Below are 18,668 nucleotides of genomic sequence, written 5' to 3'. Positions count from 1 at the left end.
AAAGTCTTCACTGCCTTGACTCTCCCAACAGGAAATTTTTAAGCTTTTTATCTACAAACTGTTGGTTTTCAGCGATGGAAAGTCAGAGCCAGAGATGAATCAATATCTGCCCATAAGGGACATGTTTGATAAAAATCCCATCATAGAAGTAAACACTTATACATGTTATAGTGCACTCCATGTTCAATCCATTGGGGGAAAAAAAGAACAAGGGAAAAACTTTTTTCTATCATTTAGAAACCAAGATAAAAAGAATACTAACAAATAATAGTAAGAAGAAAAATATAGATTTCTGCTGGATAAGGAAGCAGAAAGCTTTTTACCCAAAATAAGAAATTACAATTACCCAAATACAAACAAACATCTTCCCCAGAAAGCAACACCGTGCTTGCAGATTGCCAACACAGGGGAAACAGCAGCCTTTGATTCATAAATCCCATTAAGAGGCTATCAGTTTCACATAAGTCTGCCTAATATAAGACAAGTATTTTTTAAACCCACCAATGACTACAATCTGCATCTCACAGTTTGTTCCTGAGGGCTGCCAGAAGCACAAATAAATCAGAGGAGAAAGGAATCACTGTGAGAAGGCTCCCCCTCCCAATTTCCCACAAAGAAAGGTTGGGGAAGAAAAGGGGGAAAGGAGAGCTTGCGGAGAGACTCACATGGCCTTTCAATCTCCCCAACTTTTTAACAGCCTGGACCCACATCCTCTGGAGGAACTGCGCGGTCTTCATGGCCTCTGGAGGGTGACTAGCCAAAGCACTGCCTACATCCCAGGCTGCTCGCCCATTGCCACCACTCCATGTGGTTACGTAAGGCAGATACAATAGTGGCCCACATTCCCAGCAAATCCTGTTGTCATCTCACACAGTGACACATCCATACAGCGGGACACCGAACGCTCTGAAAAGCACTACTTATGAGGAAAAAGAAAGCATTCTGGATTTGCACCACTCTGCTGCTTTCCCTCCCTCTCTCCCATGCCAGGGAACTAGAGAATTAAGAGTAAATATTCCTTTTAGACATGTAAAATGATTCAGTATCTGAGCAGAAATTTTTAAGTTAAGGAGGACATTCTAGAGCAATATTGTAGAAAGGAACACTTAGAGAAGTATTTATTTACATAGATGCCCCCCTTCACCCCCGTACACACACATACACGAAAAGCATAAGCTGGCTGAACAGCAACGGGTAAAGTTTCAGGTGCCTGGAATTGCTGTTATCACCTAGAAAAGTAAAAGGCTTGAAGATACGAAGCTGCTCATCCTTGGAGATAACTAAGTGTACACTCGGGCAGTGGGTACAGTCAGGGCCATAGCGGGGGCAGAGTGCTCACTCAGCAGAGCCTCCTCCTCTCTCGCCCCTTTCTGTAAACTTCACAGATAAAAGAATAACAAAGGGCCCTGCTCTCCATTTCTTTGTCTTCACCACTTGCAGAGGGTTGGGGTGGAAAAGCACATTTGGGGTTTTTGAACATCTAAGAAAGCCTGTATGGGATGCTGGGGGTTTGGAAGCCGGGTTGGGATTTTGAAGCATGGTCTTGGGGAGTGGTGGTCCTTGTCACCGTATATTGTATTTTACACCAATGGGCCAGACAGGCTGCAAGGGAGGAGCATGCCCTCTACATTGTTTGAGGTTGTGTGCTCAGTCGTGTCTAACGCTTTGTGACCCCATGGACTGTAACCCTAACCCTAACCCTATGTAGCCCACCAGGCTCCTCTGTCCATGGGATTTTCCAGGCAAGAATACTGGAGTGGGTTGCCATTTCCTTCTCCAGAGGTTGAGGTTGAGATGTGAATTAAATGTAGACCACGAGATGCACACCACAAAAGGAGCAACTTGACGCAGAGGCAAGGACGATCTGGGGGCCATCTCTGTCCTGTCACTGAGCTGTGGGGCCTGGCATAAACCATCTCCTATACTAAATGAGGAAAACATACCTACACCTCAGAGGGCCAGTGTCAGCCTGGAACGCAGCAACCTCTCCCTACAAAGCGCAAAGCTCTCAAAAGTGTTCATGGCCTTCCCTTGACTCCGTTAAGTGCTGGGCCAGCAAAACGGGATCAGAAATGAATGAAAGTTTGTTTCAAATCTTACACTGAGAGGGCATGGAAGACAAAGGAGCCCTACTGAAGCGGGACCTTGGGAGCTGAGCGGATGCCCAGGACTCGACCCTGGGTGTGCAGGTGCCCCACACCAGCCAGGCTCAGCCCAGGCCCCGGGCACAGAGGAGCATGGATGGAGGGCACAAAGCAGCTTGCTCCTTTCCTGTGACCATCCTCAGGAAAACACTCCTGCTGCCCTGATGAGGAAATAAATACTTCTTTCCCTTAAATGCATGAACACTACCTAGAAGTCACTGGCATTCTACAAGTTAATAATTCCAGATTTTTCTTCAATGATTTCCAAAACTTACAGTTTCTGCCATCACTCACTCTTTTTTTTAAATCTGCAGGAGACATAAGAGATGTGGGTTCGATCCCTGGGTTGGAAAGATCCCCACTCCAGTATTCTTGCCTGGAGAATCCCATGGACAGAGGAGCCTGGAGGGCTACAGTCCATAGGGTCACAGAGAGTCAGAGATGACTGCAGCAAAACAACACAGACACAGCTTAGCAAGACAACAACAAAAGAAAGACTGCAGAACATAACATGTACCATCTTAACGATTTCTAAGTGTTCAGTACAGCAGTGTTAGGTCTGTTGACATTGTTATGCAGCCAATCTCCAATACTTTCTCATCTTGCAAAACTGAAACTCTAGACCCTTTCAACAACTCCTCATTCCTCCTCCTCTCAGCCCCTCACAATCACTATTCTTTCTGTTTCCATGAATGTAACTATTTCGAATATCTCATGCAAGTGGAATCATATAGTATTCGGCTTTTTTGGTTCTGGGTTATTTCATTTAGCATAATGTCCTTAAGGTTAATCCTTGCTACATGTGCCAGATTTTCCTTCCTTTTTAAGGCTAATATTCCATTGTATGTGGTATGCCATATTTTATTTATTCATCATCAATGGACACTTGGGTTACTATTACCTCTTGGATTGTGAATACTGCTGCTATGAACACGGGTATGTAAATATACTAATTCTTTTTTTTAATCTATTTTGAATTGAAGGATAATTGCTTTACAATATTGTGTTGGTTTCTGCCATACCTCAGCATGAATCAGCCATAGGCATACATATGTCCCCTCCCTCTTGAACCTCCCTCCCACCTCTCACCCCATTCTACCCCTCTAGGTTGTCACAGAGCACCAGTTTGAACTCCTTGAGTATTATACCAATTTTCCACTGGCTATCTATTTTACATATAGTAGTGTATATACTTTCACACTAATTCTTTACTCACTCATTTAACAAACGTTTACCAAGCACAACGTGCCAGATACTGACGTTCAAATGAGGATCAAACCACATATAGCGCTGTCTTCAGGAAGTCTGACAGGAGCTAGCACCTGATCTCATTGGATGATTGGGGAATAGGGGCTATTTCCCATGAACAAGGCCACTGAGATGAGGTCTGAAGAATGAATACAATTGGCGGTGGGGTCAGTGGTGCAGGATTTACAAAGTGGTTCAGTGGTAACCAATCTGCCTGCCAATGCAGGAGTTGTGGGTTGGATCCATGGGTTGGGAAGATTTCCTCTAGAGAAGGAAATAGCAACCCACTCTGGTATTCTTGCCTAGGAAATCCCAGGGACAGAGGAGCCTGGCGGGCTACAGTCTATGGGGTCGCAAAGAATCAAACACGACTGAACACATGTGCATTGGATTGTGCAGGACCCAAAGAGCAGCAGAGGGCAGAGACCCTGAAAGAGAAAGGCAGAGGGCCACTAGTGAAAAGGCCATCTGAACCACTGCAGGCTGTCCTGATGAGCAGTTGTTCTATCAGTGGCATCAAAAGGACACCTGGTGGTGGACAGCTGCCTCCACGAGAAGATCAAGAGTTTAGGGCTTTACCTTTCCCAAGATCCCTAACTTCCATAGTCACATATTTGAGAAACATCTACTGAGCAATTAGCACCCACCCTGTGGATAAAAAAAAAAATTATCCTACATCGTTACCCTCAGGCAGTGACAGTCCAGGGGGGAACCAGGACATGTAAACAATCCCGATGCAGTCCAACTACAACCGTAGATGGATAGACAAGGCTCATAAACTCAACAAATATTCCTCAGGAACCTAGGACACGTCAGACACCGCTGGGGGTACACGAATCAGTTCTCCCCACACAGGGAGGATTTTAACAGAGAAAACAGACAATAGACAAGTAAACATATAACCTCCAGTAGTAGTAACTGCCATGGGATGTGACTCTGGAAAGAAGGAATCATAAGAAAACCTGGACCCCTCTCCAAGTAGAGGGAACAGTAGATGCAAAGGCCATGAGGTGAAAAACAAGCTTATAATCATGAAAAAAAAGGCCACATGGGGCTGCAACAGGGTGATCTCTGAGATAATGGCAGGTATATACAATGTGGAACTGATGGCATGGGTGCATGCCATGAAACGGGGATGAGAGGTCCAGGGGGGACGGCTGTGTACCCCTGAGCTGAAAGATGACTAACTTGTGGGTGGGTGGATATCCTGGGGAGGGGACCACAGGCAGAGCAGGAGGGATAACCTGTAAGGTGTGTCCAAGACAATGTGGACAGGCACTCAGTGCGGCTGCGAAGTAAGCACAGGATGCTACACTCTCAGCATGGAACAGAGGTGTTAAGCAACTTAATCTACAGCTCGGGAGTCCTAAAACACACACCCACCCCAGAAATAGGAGACAAGATGAGTGTGAGAACTGGAACAGAAGGAAGCTATCAACACCCAGCAGGTACCTCGCTCATAGCACTCTGTACAGTTTTTCACAGATGCCCACAACCTATAGAAACTCCTTTTCCCCAGAAAAGTTTGAAAATGAGCTTCACTCTTGCTCTTCCTAAAATGAGTAGTTTTTAAAAATTGTAAACCAAGATTTTGGCTTCCAGGCACCTGCCTGTGTCTCTTCAAAGCTAAACCCTTCCAGTAGCAGTAACCAAGTCAGCAGTGAGTTAAACAAACCCTTATGTAATTCTTTTTTTTTTTTTAAGTCTCTCATAGTTGATTCTATGATAACAAGATCACCACCAGCTCTTTACCCTCCCTTCACAACTTACAAAGGTGCACGCTGACGGGGAACAGTGACAACTAGTGTACACAGTGTGCTCACAGCACACAACTCACAATGGACACAGCTGAGTGTGACCAGGGTGAGAGAAAAAACCTACACATAGCAGTTTAAAGAGGGATTCTTGATAGCTCAACAATTCACAGGATTAGATTCCAGACCTACTGCTGATGGGTACCGACCGGAGTTATGAGGGTTTTGTTGTTCTTATTTTAACCCGTCACCTATTATTTACCTAAGGTAAACTTTCAGCGCATATTTAAGTACATAATGAAGAACAGAGAGAGGACAACGGTTCGCCTAGAGGTGCATTTCAAAAGCAGAAGCAGTTGTGCTGAAATGCAAAAAGCAATGAACCCAGGCTCTAAGAAGACACTTCCACCCAAGACTCTGCCCCTCCCAACTGACCCAGGACCTTGGGCACCCACTCAATTCCACTGCCAGTTGGTAAAAACAAGGATCTCCTCATCTGTTTGACAGGGCGAATTGAGGCAAACTCCCACAAAAACACAGGAAATACCAGGCCAGTAAACTTGCAAGGAGGAGGTGGGATGGTCATGAATGCCTCTGACAACCACGGCCACAGAACATGGTGGGAATAGCCCTCTAGAGCCCTGCATATGCCAGGGTCCAAGCTCAGCTCCCACACACCTGACAAGCTCCATGAGCTGGAGCAGCTCCCTTGCTGCACATGCCAGGGTCCAAGCTCAGCTCCCGCACACCTGACAAGCTCCATGAGCTGGAGCAGCTCCCTTGCTGCACATGCCAGGGTCCAAGCTCAGCTCCCGCACACCTGACAAGCTCCATGAGCTGGAGCAGCTCCCTTACTGAGGCTCAGTTGCTTCATCTACAAAATGGGCTCAAAATCCCTACCCTTTATAATTGTTGTGAGGACTGAGTGGGGAAATGTTTATAAAGAGCCTTACCCAGTGCTCATCACACAATTAACACTATCCATAAAGGTCCCCACCATAATTCTGCAGCAGCAATATAAGGTGACCACTCCCGTTTAAGAACCTGTTTTTTTTCTGAGAAGAGCACAGTATGATTAACTAAGAACACATCATGGAACCCAAGGGAAATGAAAACATATGTCCACACAAACACCTGTACACAGATGTTCACAGTGGCATTATTTATCATAGCAAAAATGTGGAAACCACTCAAATGTCCATCAACTGTAAACGGGTAAACAAAATGCAGTATATGAATACAACGGATTATTATTCAGGCTAATAAGGAAAGACATACAAATACATGCTATAAGGATAAACCTTAAAAACATTATTAGCAAAAGAAGCCAGATGCATTATATTTTGCAGAATCACAAAATATTATGATTCCATTTATGTAAATTGTCCAGAAGAGGCAAATCCACAGAGATCACATGTAGATTAGTGGTTGCCTAGGAATAAGGGAATATCGGGAAAAGTGGGGAATAACTTGCTAAATGGGTATGGAGTTTCCTTTTTGAGGTGATAAAAATGTTCCCAAACTGATATGGTGTTGGTTGCACAACTCCATAAATATACTAAAACCCACTGAACTGTACATTTTTAGTTTGATATGTGAACTGTATCTCAATAAAGCTTCTTTTTTTTAAGACTTAAAAAAATGCACCATGGATTCTGCAATCAAAAAGTGAGGATCTTTTTTTTTTTTTTTTTTGGGCTGTACCATATGGTTTGTAGGATCTTGGTTCCCAGCCAGGGATTAAATCTCAGGCCCTCACTCATGAGAGTGCCAAGTCCTAACCACTGGACCACCAGGGAATTCCCAGAAAGTGGGGATTCTAATCCTTGTTCCACCACTTCCATTACTTAACTTCTCCATGCCTCAGTTTCCCCCATCTGCAAAGCAAGGGCAGTTACAAGACCTACTCCACCAGGGTTGTGAGAACTTAATCACATTATTTATGTACAAAATTCAGGGTGATGCCCCCCTAACAGCAAACGCTCTGTCATTTTCAGCTATTATCATTATCATAATTATTGGACTCATTTTACAGAAAAGACCAAAGTCAGACAAAGTAACTTTTCTGAGGTCATACAAGTTAAAGGTAGCAGAGGACAGATTCTAACCCATGTCAGCATAGCTACCAAGCCTGTATCCTTTCCACTGTACAGCCTTTGTGCCTTTCAGAACCTACCCATGAGTGATGACTGATCTCAGGCATGCAAACAAACAACCCACCCCAAAAACACGGCTGGTGGTGCTTGGACACCAGACCTGCAATGGATCCAATCACTCTGACAACTCAGAACATCTTAACAAGCATGACAGTCACTTTCAAGCAGTTGGCCTGGGTTCAGTCAACCTGGCTCAGTAACTCATCCACAGTGACTTGCTGAGAAGAGGGTACACAAAGGGCATTGGGCTGGACTTTATTTTATTTCTTGTTCTTCCAATAACCAGTTACGTATAGGTTCCCTAATGGCTGTGCCCTTGCAAACACATGCTTAAATGAGGGGCCTGATACATCATTAACTGAATGTTAAAATGTGCCAGACACTGTGCTGAATGCTTTATGGCTGTTGCCCAGTAATCCTTCCAAAAACTCTACACAATTCCTCCCTTTTTTAACATATGAAAACAGAAGTCCTGATGATCCACAAAACAAGGAATTGAAAAGCTGAACTTCATTAAAATAAAAAAACTTCTGCTCTGTGAAAGGCAATGTCAAGAGAAGAAGAAGACAAATCACCGAGTGGGAGAAAATATTTGCAAAAATTACATCTGATAAAGGACTGTTCTCCAAAATACACAAAGAGCTCCTAAAATTCAACAATAAGAAAACTACTGGACTAAAAAAATGGACCAAAGACCTCAACAGAGAGAAGATATATATGCGATAAGTTCTGTTCAGTTCAATCGCTCAGTCGTGTTTGACTCTTTGCAACCCCATGGACTACAGCACACGAGGTCTCCCTGTTCATCACCAGCTCCCCAAGCTTATTCAAATTCATGTCCACTGTGTCAGTGATGCCATCCAACCATCTCATCTTCTGTTGTCCCTTCTCCTCCTGCCTTCAGTCTTTCCCAGCATCAAGGTCTTTTCCAATGAGTCAGTTCTTCACATCAGGTGGCCAAAGTATTGGAGTTTCAGCTTCAGCATCAGTCCTTCCAATGAATACTCAGGACTGATTTCCTTTAGGATAGACTGGTTGGATCTCCTTGCTGTCCAGGGACTCTCACGAGTTTTCTCCAACACCACAGTTCAAAAACATCAATTCTTTGGTGCTCAGCTTTCTTTATAGTCCAACTCTCACATCCATACATGACTACTGGAAAAACCATAGATTTGACTAGATAGACCTTTGTTGGCAAAGTAATGTCTCTGCTTTTTAATATGCTGTCTAGGTTGGTCATATCTTTTCTTCCAAGGAGTAAATGTCTTAATTTCATGGCTGCAATCACCATCTGCAGTGACTTTGGAGCCCAGCAAAATAAAGTCTGTCACTGTTTCCATTGTTTCCCCATCTATTTGCCATGAAGTGATGGGACCTGATGCTATGATCCTGGTTTTCTGAATGTTGAGTTTTAAGCCAACTTTTTCACTCTCCTCTTTCACTTTCATCAAGAGGCTCTTTAGTTCTTCTTTGCTTTCAGTCATAAGGGTGGTGTCATCTGCATATCTGAGGTCATTGATATATATGGTAAAGAGACATGAAAAGGTGCTCTACAACTTAAGTCATCAGGGAAATGCAATATATATACACACATACACATACCTACACATACATAGGAAATGGCAACCCATTCTGGTATTCTACTCCAGTATTCCTACTCCAGGGGTCTTCCCAACCCAGGGACTGAATCTGCATCTCCTGCACTGGCAGGTGGATTCTTTACCACTGTGCCACCTGGAAAGCTATATACACACACATATATGTATATGTATATATACATCTCCTGAGATATTAATTAACTTGCACATAACCCCACAACTAGTAGGTGAATGGTCACTATCTGAATCCAGATCTGTATGAGTCCAATTTTAATTAGATAGGAGGCAAAAAATAACAATACCATCAGCAGATAATGACACTTAATACCTCTATGTTCATAGTTCTGGACACTAAGCTATAAATTATAATTACAATTTAACAAGCCATTCTTATTTCTAATCACAAAGAAGCCATTAATAACCCAAAAAAGGAGGAGCTAATTTGGCAACACAGTCGCAGCCCTGTCTACTCTATGATTTTCAATCTGACTAAGCCTGTATAACCTTCAAACATAGCCTCACTTTGAAAAAATAAACACACATACAAACCACCACCCATGTTGGTACCAAGATAAAGAAAATTATAAACTGCTTTGTCAAAAGGCAGGCTAGAAAACCAATTAGAGTGCTCAGCTAAATCCTGCCAGCACGATTGGCCCTGTATTAAATACCCAAGGTCAACTGTCACTCCCTGTCTCAAGGCACTATCAGAGGACAGCTCACACAGGGTACTTTGGCCATGTATCAATGTGCCTGGCTAATTCCCAGAAAGTCAGGAAACCTACAGAGACCCGCACCTCAAAGACATGCCTTTCCTATGAGAATCAGGGAATGAGCCCAGGAACTTAAAGAACCTCACATTTCGATACTGTATTGCCAACACCTGGAAGCAAAATCTCAAGCCCTACCTTGGACCTACTGACAAGAATATGCATTTTAACAAGAGCCGCCATGTGATCAGTACGCACATTAAAGAAGCAGAGTCAAGCGTTCCCAACGGAACTCTGTGTCATGCTGGCAGAGCTCTCTGTCATGAAAACCACTAGCCACTGAGCACCCGAAATGCAATTAAGGAACCAAATGTTTAATTTAAATTTGTAAACAGTCATGCTTACCAAATAATCAGCCATATCCCTAGCAACCAATTTTTTGGTACTATAACAAATACTATAGTTAACATTCTTGCTATGTAGCCCCTCCCTCATAATTTGTGGTATTTCTGAATTAAATAACATGCTCATTTCTAAGTCTTTTCGTCTGTAATAACTTAAATTCTAGCAGTTTACAGCACGGTATCAAGATGAGTCAAATGCTATTTTGAGGACAAAACACCGCTTATTTACAGAAGCAGTGCTTGTTTTCATACTTTGAAGATATTTCTGGTATTCTTTTGGTAAACTTTTCTGCAAGAACGAAGACGAGATTGTGGGGAAAAAATATTCTGAACTCCTTCTGTAGGCACATTGGTAAAACTTTGCAAATGACCCTTCAAAAACACTAATTCAACCAGCTCTCAGTAAGAGACGCAATAATTTTCTATTAAACCATTATCTATGGATGAGATTTAAAACTTTCCAATTTATGGCTTCAACTGCTTAAGTATTTCTTATACATTTTTATTTTTTACTTTTAAAATTAAAGTAAAGTTGACTTACCATGTTGGAAGTAATGTTAATTACTGCTGTACAGCAAAGTGATTCAGTTATACATAGATATTTTTTAAAACATTCCTTTTCATTATGATTTATCATTGGATATCGAGTATAGTTTTCTGTGCTATAAGTAGAACCTTGTTGTTTATCTATTCTACATATAAGCTTACATCTGCTAACGGCAACCTCCCATTCAATCCCTCCATCAACCCCCTCCCCGTTGGCAACCACCAGTCTGTTCTCTATGTCTATGTTTCTGTTTCATAGATAGATTCATTTGTGGCATATTTTAGATTCCACATATGAGTGACATCACACGGTACTTGTCTCTTTCTTCAGTTTAGTTCATTTGCTCACTCGGGTCCAACTCTCTGCGACCCCATGGACTGCAGCACATCAGGCCTCCCTGTCCATCACCAACTCCCCAAGCTTACTCAAACTCATGTCCATTGAGTTCATGATGCCATCCAACCATCTCAAGCTCTGTCATCCCTTTCTCCTCCTGCCTTCAATCTTTCCCAGAATCCGGGTCTTTTCCAATGAGTTAGTTCTTCACATCAGGTGGCCAAAGTATTGGCGTTTCAACTTCAGCATCAGTTCTTCCAATGAATATTCAAGACTGATTTCCTTTAGGATGGACTGGTTGGATCTCCTTGCAGTCTAAGGGACTCTCAAGAGTCTTCTCCAACACCACAGTTGAAAAAAAATCAATTCTTTGGCAATCAGCTTTCTTTATAGTCCAACTCTCACATCCACACATGACTACTGGGAAAACCATAGCTTTGACTAGACGGACCTTTGTTGGCAAAGTAATGTCTCTGCTTTTTAATATGCTGTCTATGTTGGTCTTAACTTTTCTTCCAAGGAGCAAATGTCTTTTAATTTCATGGCCGCAGACACCATCTGCAGTGACTTTGGAGTCCAACAAAATAAAATCTGTCACTGTTTCCACTGTTACCCTATCTATTGCCATGAAGTGATGGGACCAGATGCCATGATCTTAGTTTTCTGAATGTTGAGTCTGAAGCCAACTTTTTCACTCTCCTCTTTCACTTTCATTAAGAGACTCTTTAGTTCTTTTTTGCTTTCTGCCATAAGAGTGGTGTCATCTGCATATCTGAGGTTATTGATATTTCTCCAGGCAATCTTGATTCCAGCTTGTGCCCAACATTTCTCATGATGTACTCTGCATACAAGTTAAATAAGCAGGGTGACAATATACAGCCTTGACATACTCCTTTCCTGATTTGGAACCAGTCTGTTGTTCCATGTCCAGTTCTAACTGTTGCTTTCTGACCTGCATACAGATTTCTCAAGAGGCAGGTATGGTGTTCTGGTATTCCCATCTCTTTCAGAATTTTCCACAGTCTGTTGTGATCCACACAGTCAGAGGCTTTGATGTAGTCAATAAAGCAGAAGTAGATGTTTTTCTGCAATTTTCTTGTTTTTTTGATGATCCAATGAATGTTGGCAATTTGATCTCGGCTTCCTCTGCCATTTCTAAATCCAGCTTGAACATTTTGAGCATTACTTTGCTAGTGTGTGAGATGAGTGCAATTGTGTGGTAGTTTGAACATTCTTCGGCATTGCCTTTCTTTGGGCCTTTCTCTTTCTGACTTTAATCTTTAATTGCATCCATGTTGCTGCAATTGCATTATTTTGTTCTTTTTATGGCTGAGTAGTATTCCATTGTGTGTATGTACCAAATCTTCTTCATCCATTCATGGATATTTAGGTTGTTTCCATGTCTTGACTGTTGTGAATAGCACTGCTACGAACATAGGAGTACATGTATCTTTTTGAGCTAGAGTTTTGTCTGGATATAGGCCCAGGAGTAGAACTGCTAGACATATGGTAGTTTTATTTTAATTTTTTAAGGAACCTCCATACTGTTCTCCATAGTGGCTGTACCACTTCACATTCCCACCAACCGTATAAGAAGATTCCCTTTTCTCCATATCCTCTCTACCATTTGTTATCTGTAGACTTTTTAAAGATGGCCATTCTGACTGGTGTGAGGTGGCACTTCATTGTAGTTTTGACTTCCATTTCTCTAATAATTAGCAATGTTGAGCATCTTTTCACGTGCCTTTTGGCCATCTGTATGTATTCTTTGGAGAAATGTCTATTTAGGTCTTCTGCCCATTTTTCGATTGGGTTGTTCTCTTGTTGAGTTGTATACTTGTACATTTTAGATATAAACTTGACAATGGAATGTATACTTGCACAACACATTCATCATGATGAGTGTGCACCATCTCAGAGAATCAATGGAGGAAAACAAAAGATCCATCCGATTGTTGAAGAAAACACTCCATTAAGGGGAGGGGACAGCAAAGACCAGAGACAGGAAGGGGAAAGATGAGGTTTCCTGCATCCAGCTCCCACACCAACGAAAGGTGGGAGCCCAAGCCAAACTATTAAAAATAATCAAAGTGCACTTCAACAAGCCTTAATAGTGATTTTGACTTAATAATAAAACAGGAGAGATGAAACTGAAGCAGGCTGTATCAAAACAGTTAGCCTTCTATTTTTTTTCTCATGACAAAACTGAAAGAAAAAGTTCAGATGTTTAGAACAGCCTTATTGCTAAACTTAGAAGGAGACAACCTTCTTTGACCTAGTATCTTGCATGGCATTACTGTATAAATTGAGTTAAATGGACAGTCCATAAAACTGTGTACAATACCCTTCCCCACCCTCACTCTTTTCCTTTACTGGTGACATGGGAAATTTCAGACATAGGTCAATATTATTTTTTAAATTCTGAATTAAACAATGTTGAGCTCCTCTCAAAAACTTGTCTATGCCTAGTAACATAAATTATTGGCAGAAACTGTATGCAGTCTTAAAGCATAAGAAGGCACCCAACATTCACTACCCTTTCATGGAATTTGTTTATCAGGAAATTGGCAAGGCTACCGCATAGTAACAGACATAACCCACTAGGTGGTGCAATGATGCAGACATAAAAAAGGAGAGATGGAAAAAAATTACACTTTTAGTTGTCCTACATATACTATTTAAAAAAAAAAAAAAAAACCACTGGAATCTACTGTATAACACATGGAACTCGGCTCAGTGTTATGTGCCAGCCTGGCTGGAAGTGGGGTTTAGCGGAGAATGGATGCATGTATATGTGTGGCTGAGTACTTCCACTCACTGTTCACCAGAAACAATCACCACACTGTTAATCAGCTACACCCTAATACAAAATAAAAAGTTTAAAGTTTGGGGAAAAAACAAAACAGTAGATGGACTCCAGGGGGCATGGGTTCGATCCCAGGTCAGGGGAACTAAGAACCTGCATGCCACTTGGGGCAGCCAAAAACAAAACAAAACCACTAGAGCAAAACAACTGACACCTTACGAGGCTTTTGACCCTGTTCTGGTTGTGGGATAGTCAGAGCAAGTTAAACCATGTGGAAGGTAGAAGATAGCACTTTCTCATTGTTAATCACTGGACCTAATTGCTGAAATATAATTTCTAGGAGGAAGAGTTATTGGAATTGAAGTTTCACACAGAAGGTGGAATCCATTCATTGATTCACCCAATAAATGTTTATTAAACACCTTTTTCATGCCAGGCTTTGTACTGAGCACTAGAGGTTAAACAGTGAGAAAAATAAACAGGATCCTGCCTTCATGGAGCTTACAGGCGGACAGGGGCTCAGCTGTAAATCAAGGAGTCTGTCAGCAGCTGTAGAACTAAAACTGTGACACATGCTATGAAGGGAAGTACAGAAAGGTCCAGAACAGGAGGAGCTGGCCTCCCAGGGAGATCAGGGAGGGCTTTCCTTTTAGTGACCCCGTGGAAATAGGGACTTCAATCCACTGAGAGAGGACACAGCAAGAAACCATCACGGCTGGGACACAGAGGGGGAGGCCGATGGGGGAACCTGGCTCTCAGTAAGCATCCCGGTCTCGTGCATGAAAAAAGCAACTCTAAGTCTGAGGTGGGTCAAGGGCACGAGTAGATTTGTATTTTTATATATTTGAGACCAGACTCCTCATTTTCCTGAGAAGCAGGAAAGAAGTCTAAGCTGAGGTCGACAGCCCCAGGGGGGTTACTGAATACAAGAGGTGGGAAGGAGGAAGAAAGGGAGGGCTGCACTGAATTCCTGGGTTTCAGTCTGGGGCAGTAATGGCCTTCTCAGAGCAGTAAGGCTGAGGGCTTACCCTCGGGTTTAAGCCCCAGTCAAGATCCCCCTTCTACTGTGAGGAAAGTTTAAATCAAACCACCACTTCTAAGCCAAATTCCAAAATCACCTTTGCAAGTACCTAACTTAGGAGTGGGCAAGAAACTGCTATCAGGACCAGCAACAGCAATGTTTACCGGGCATTCTGAGAAATGGATACAGACATGGAAAAAGCCAAAGGACCATGGAAACAAAATGCACTATCAAGAGTGCTTCACTGGAGAGTTCCCTGGCGGTCCAGTGGTTAGGACTCAGTGCTTTCACTGCTGGGAGCCCAGGGTTCAATTCCTGGTGGGGGACTAAGATCTCAAGGTCACCGTGCATTAAGGCCAAAATAAACAGATAAGGAAATTCAGGTAAGGACTTCTAATACATTTGTCAAGAAGACTCAGGCTTCTGCTTCCCTGGAGGCTGGGGGCCAGACAACACTCTGGAGCTCTCTCCAGCTTTCTAGTTTGTCAACAGATGAGCCCCTGGTTTGTCACTAACCAGCCGTAAAACCTCTAAGCTCGCTGCACAGCTCAGGTAATAGTACCCACCTCACAGGGTTCTTTGAGATCAACTGAGAATTTTACATGGAAGTTTTTACAAACTGTAAAATGTCACACAAACGAGGGGGTACTTCCTCTATTAAATAAGTCTCACTCTAAAAAAGGTGATATGGTATACATTTAATAAAAGATTTTTCTTTAAGACCTCTTTTAGTCATTCAGCATTTAAGTATTTACAGTGACTCAGGCTTTGAAAACAAAGGCCTATCAACATAGAACAACAGTCCCCACCCTCAGAGGATGCCTTTTTTTTTTAGGATGTAGAAAGGCTTGGAACAGTCTGGAGAACAATGGCAGTGAATGCGTACTGAACTTAAGGTGTCAGTCACTGATCTGGCAGCCCCAAGTTTTTCCAAACCCAAAGAACAACATTAATTTCTCTTCTGCGCAACATTTCTTCAAGACTTTGACCATGGTGATGGTTTATTGTATCTTTGAGGTCCCTTCCATCCCCCAGAAAAGAATGAATTGTTTAGAAATGAAACAGCCAACCACTTAGAAATACAACAAACAGTATTTGTCCCAAAGCTGGAAATCCAGAGCATAAATAACATCCAAAACTCAGGCAGAAATGTTTTATCACTGAAGGACATTTCAGTGTTTTAGCCTTTCCACATCTTAAAATGCGCTTTGACATGTACTTTCTCCACATTTTCTCCTACTTAAGTTACTTCTTAACTTGGAGGACATCTACACTCTTAACTTCTCAACTGGCTCACCATCTAGTCGCTGTTTGGAGATAATTTTGTTTTCTTGTTTCTTTTTATTTTTTAGTTATTAGAGAATAGGGGCTTCCCAGGAAGTGCAGTGGTAAAGAATCCACTTGCCAGTGCAGGAGACACAAGGCATGTGGGCTTGATCCCTGGGTCAGGAAGATCACCTGGAGTAGGAAATGGCAACCCACTCCAGTCTTCTTGCCTAGAAAATTCCATGGAGAGAGGAGACTGGTGGGCTATTCTTCATGGGGCCACAAAGAGTCCGGCACAGCTGAGTACACATATACACATACAAGGTCTTAGCGGATACAGAATTGCAAAGTTAGGCCAATTCAAAGTGAACTACCCTTGGTTTCCATTGCAATGGAACTTCTGGTTATATTTTACCTAAACAAAAATCTGAACTTGTTAACAATTTCCAATCACATACCACATGGGAAGTTGGCCTGAGATCAGAATCTTGCTTGGATAATCCTCCAAGTGGATAATTAACTACAGGTGGGAGCATTATCAACACACGTATTGGGCAAGACACTGAGGAAATGTGCTGAACACAGGAGTGAAAACTCTGGTTCTGCTCTCAAGCTGGGCTGCTGCCTGTGTACCCCCACAGAGAGACAATGAGCATGCGGCACCCACAGACCAAGACCAGTTGCCACTGGAGAAGAAATTTTTTAAAGAGAACATGAGAACACTGGAAGTTTCCATCACCCACCACAGAATCTGGTTGGAATTATATATCCAGCTTTTGTCATGGCTGAGCTTCGAGCCAAGAACCAACATTTCAAACAATGTCAGCCTTATTAGACTATCTATGGAAGCTCATGGAACTCCTCAGTCCTGGGTCCTCAGGGAAGAATGCCATGCGGTGAGGCTGGGAGGATGACAGCAATGCCCCTAACAGGACTCCAGGGCCTTCCCTGGTGGCTCAGAAGGTAAAGCGTCTGCCTGCAATGCAGGAGACCCAGGTTCGATCCCTGGGTTGGGAAGATCCCCTGGAGAAGGAAATCGCAACACACTCCAGTACTCTTGCCTGGAGAATCCCACGGAGGGAAGAGCCTGGTAGGCTACAGTCCACGGGGTCGCAAAGAGTCGGACATGACTGAGCGACTTCACTTAACAGGACTCCAAGGGCAACAGGAGAGAAACAAAGTTTGCACTTGGAGCCTGTCTAGCTCTTTCTACCCCTTGTGCTTGTTGCTCTGGTTGTCAACGTCCTCCTACCCCAAAAGCCTCCAAAGGCAAACCCCCAGCAATCCATCGCCAAAAGTTCTGGCTCCAAAATCCCCTCTCTATCTTTAACCCAGTCTCTCAGTTTTATACATAAATGCTTTCAGTCTCAGCTGGATATCACAAAAAGATGACCTGCCTGCCACTGAACTGTGCTTGCCTGGTGACCTACACCTCTTAGCGTTATTTAAAAGATGTACTTTGATCCTGACGAAACTAATAATGAATTATGATCCTTAACAGACAAGTTCCCAAACACAGCATATCAAAGATGAACACAATTCACATGCTTTGTAGCCGCCAACAAGTTTTTCTTGACATTAACAACAACTGTTGTTTTCTGTGGGATGGGATTACACAGTCATTTCTAACTGGAGGCTGTGGACTTGAAGAAAGCGGACACTCTCACTTGAGAGTCTTATTATTTCTATAAAAAAACTATGATTTTCACTAGTAGCCTACATAATCGACTTCCCCATAAAACTCTGTCTTGCTTACCTTAGCGTCTTTGGGGCTTCATACAGTAATGAACACACATGGGTCATTGAAGAATGATAACAACTCTTAAAAACATTGCTATTTCATTGTGACTCCCTGGAGGAAAACTTTCTGTATACTTTCAGTGATAATGTGAAAAAAAATCCTACAGATCAACAGAGAGGCCATTAGCTTCTCCCTCTTATTTCTCTGCTCATCTGATTCTGCAAAGCAGAGCTGGGAGCTGAAAGCACCTGTAAGTCTCAAATTAAATGGACCTTGACTCAAATTCCCTCCCTGTCACACAAGTTATGCGACACTGGACATGTTACTTAACATTTCTGAGCCTCCTTATCCTCACCTATAAAACTGAGTTTTAACACTCACTCCCAGTTGGTTGGGAGGATTCAGTGAGGTCTGTACCAAGGTCTGCTGCTGCTGCTAAGTCGCTTCAGTCGTGTCCAACTCTGTGCGACCCCATAGACGGCAGCCCAGCACGCTCCACGATCCCTGGGATTCTCCAGGCAAGAACACTGGAGTGGGTTGCCATTTCCTTCTCCAATGCATGAAAGTGAAAAGTGAAAGTGAAGTCGCTCAGTCGTGTCCGACTCTTCGTGAACCCATAGACTGCAGCCTACCAGGCTCCTCCTTGGAGGAGGGATTTTCCTGGAGTGGGTTGCCATTGCCTTCTCCGGTACCAAGGTCTAACACTGTACTAACACTGCACCAGCCGTGTGGCTTCTCTCACTTCACCAGAGAAAAGTCTGTCTGCATCTTACTTTGTGTCCTGGGGTCCCCTGACCATTAGGTATTTTACAGAGACATCAGGAGTTCTACTTGGGTGGAACTTTAGTAAGCCAGCTCCCAACATACTCATGTTTGCAGAAATCAAGGACAGAGCCTCAGAGCCATTCTATAAAGTTCATTAATGCCTATTTCACAT

At 42.9% G+C, this 18,668-nt stretch overlaps 1 protein-coding gene and 1 non-coding gene across 5 annotated transcripts in view; one reads left to right on the top strand and one right to left on the bottom strand.

Moving 5' to 3' along the window:
• TJP2 (tight junction protein 2) overlaps positions 1–18,668 on the bottom strand; it is a 96,446-nt gene that overhangs the window by 45,717 nt on the left and 32,061 nt on the right. The window lies entirely within an intron of this gene.
• TRNAC-GCA (transfer RNA cysteine (anticodon GCA)) lies at positions 16,936–17,007 on the top strand. Its single transcript has one exon. It is a non-coding gene; the product is annotated as a tRNA-Cys (tRNA).

This window comes from Budorcas taxicolor, chromosome 8 (genome assembly GCF_023091745.1).
Source record: "Budorcas taxicolor isolate Tak-1 chromosome 8, Takin1.1, whole genome shotgun sequence".
NCBI lineage: Eukaryota > Metazoa > Chordata > Mammalia > Artiodactyla > Bovidae > Budorcas > Budorcas taxicolor.
This window is presented reverse-complemented; position numbering and strand designations above follow the sequence as displayed.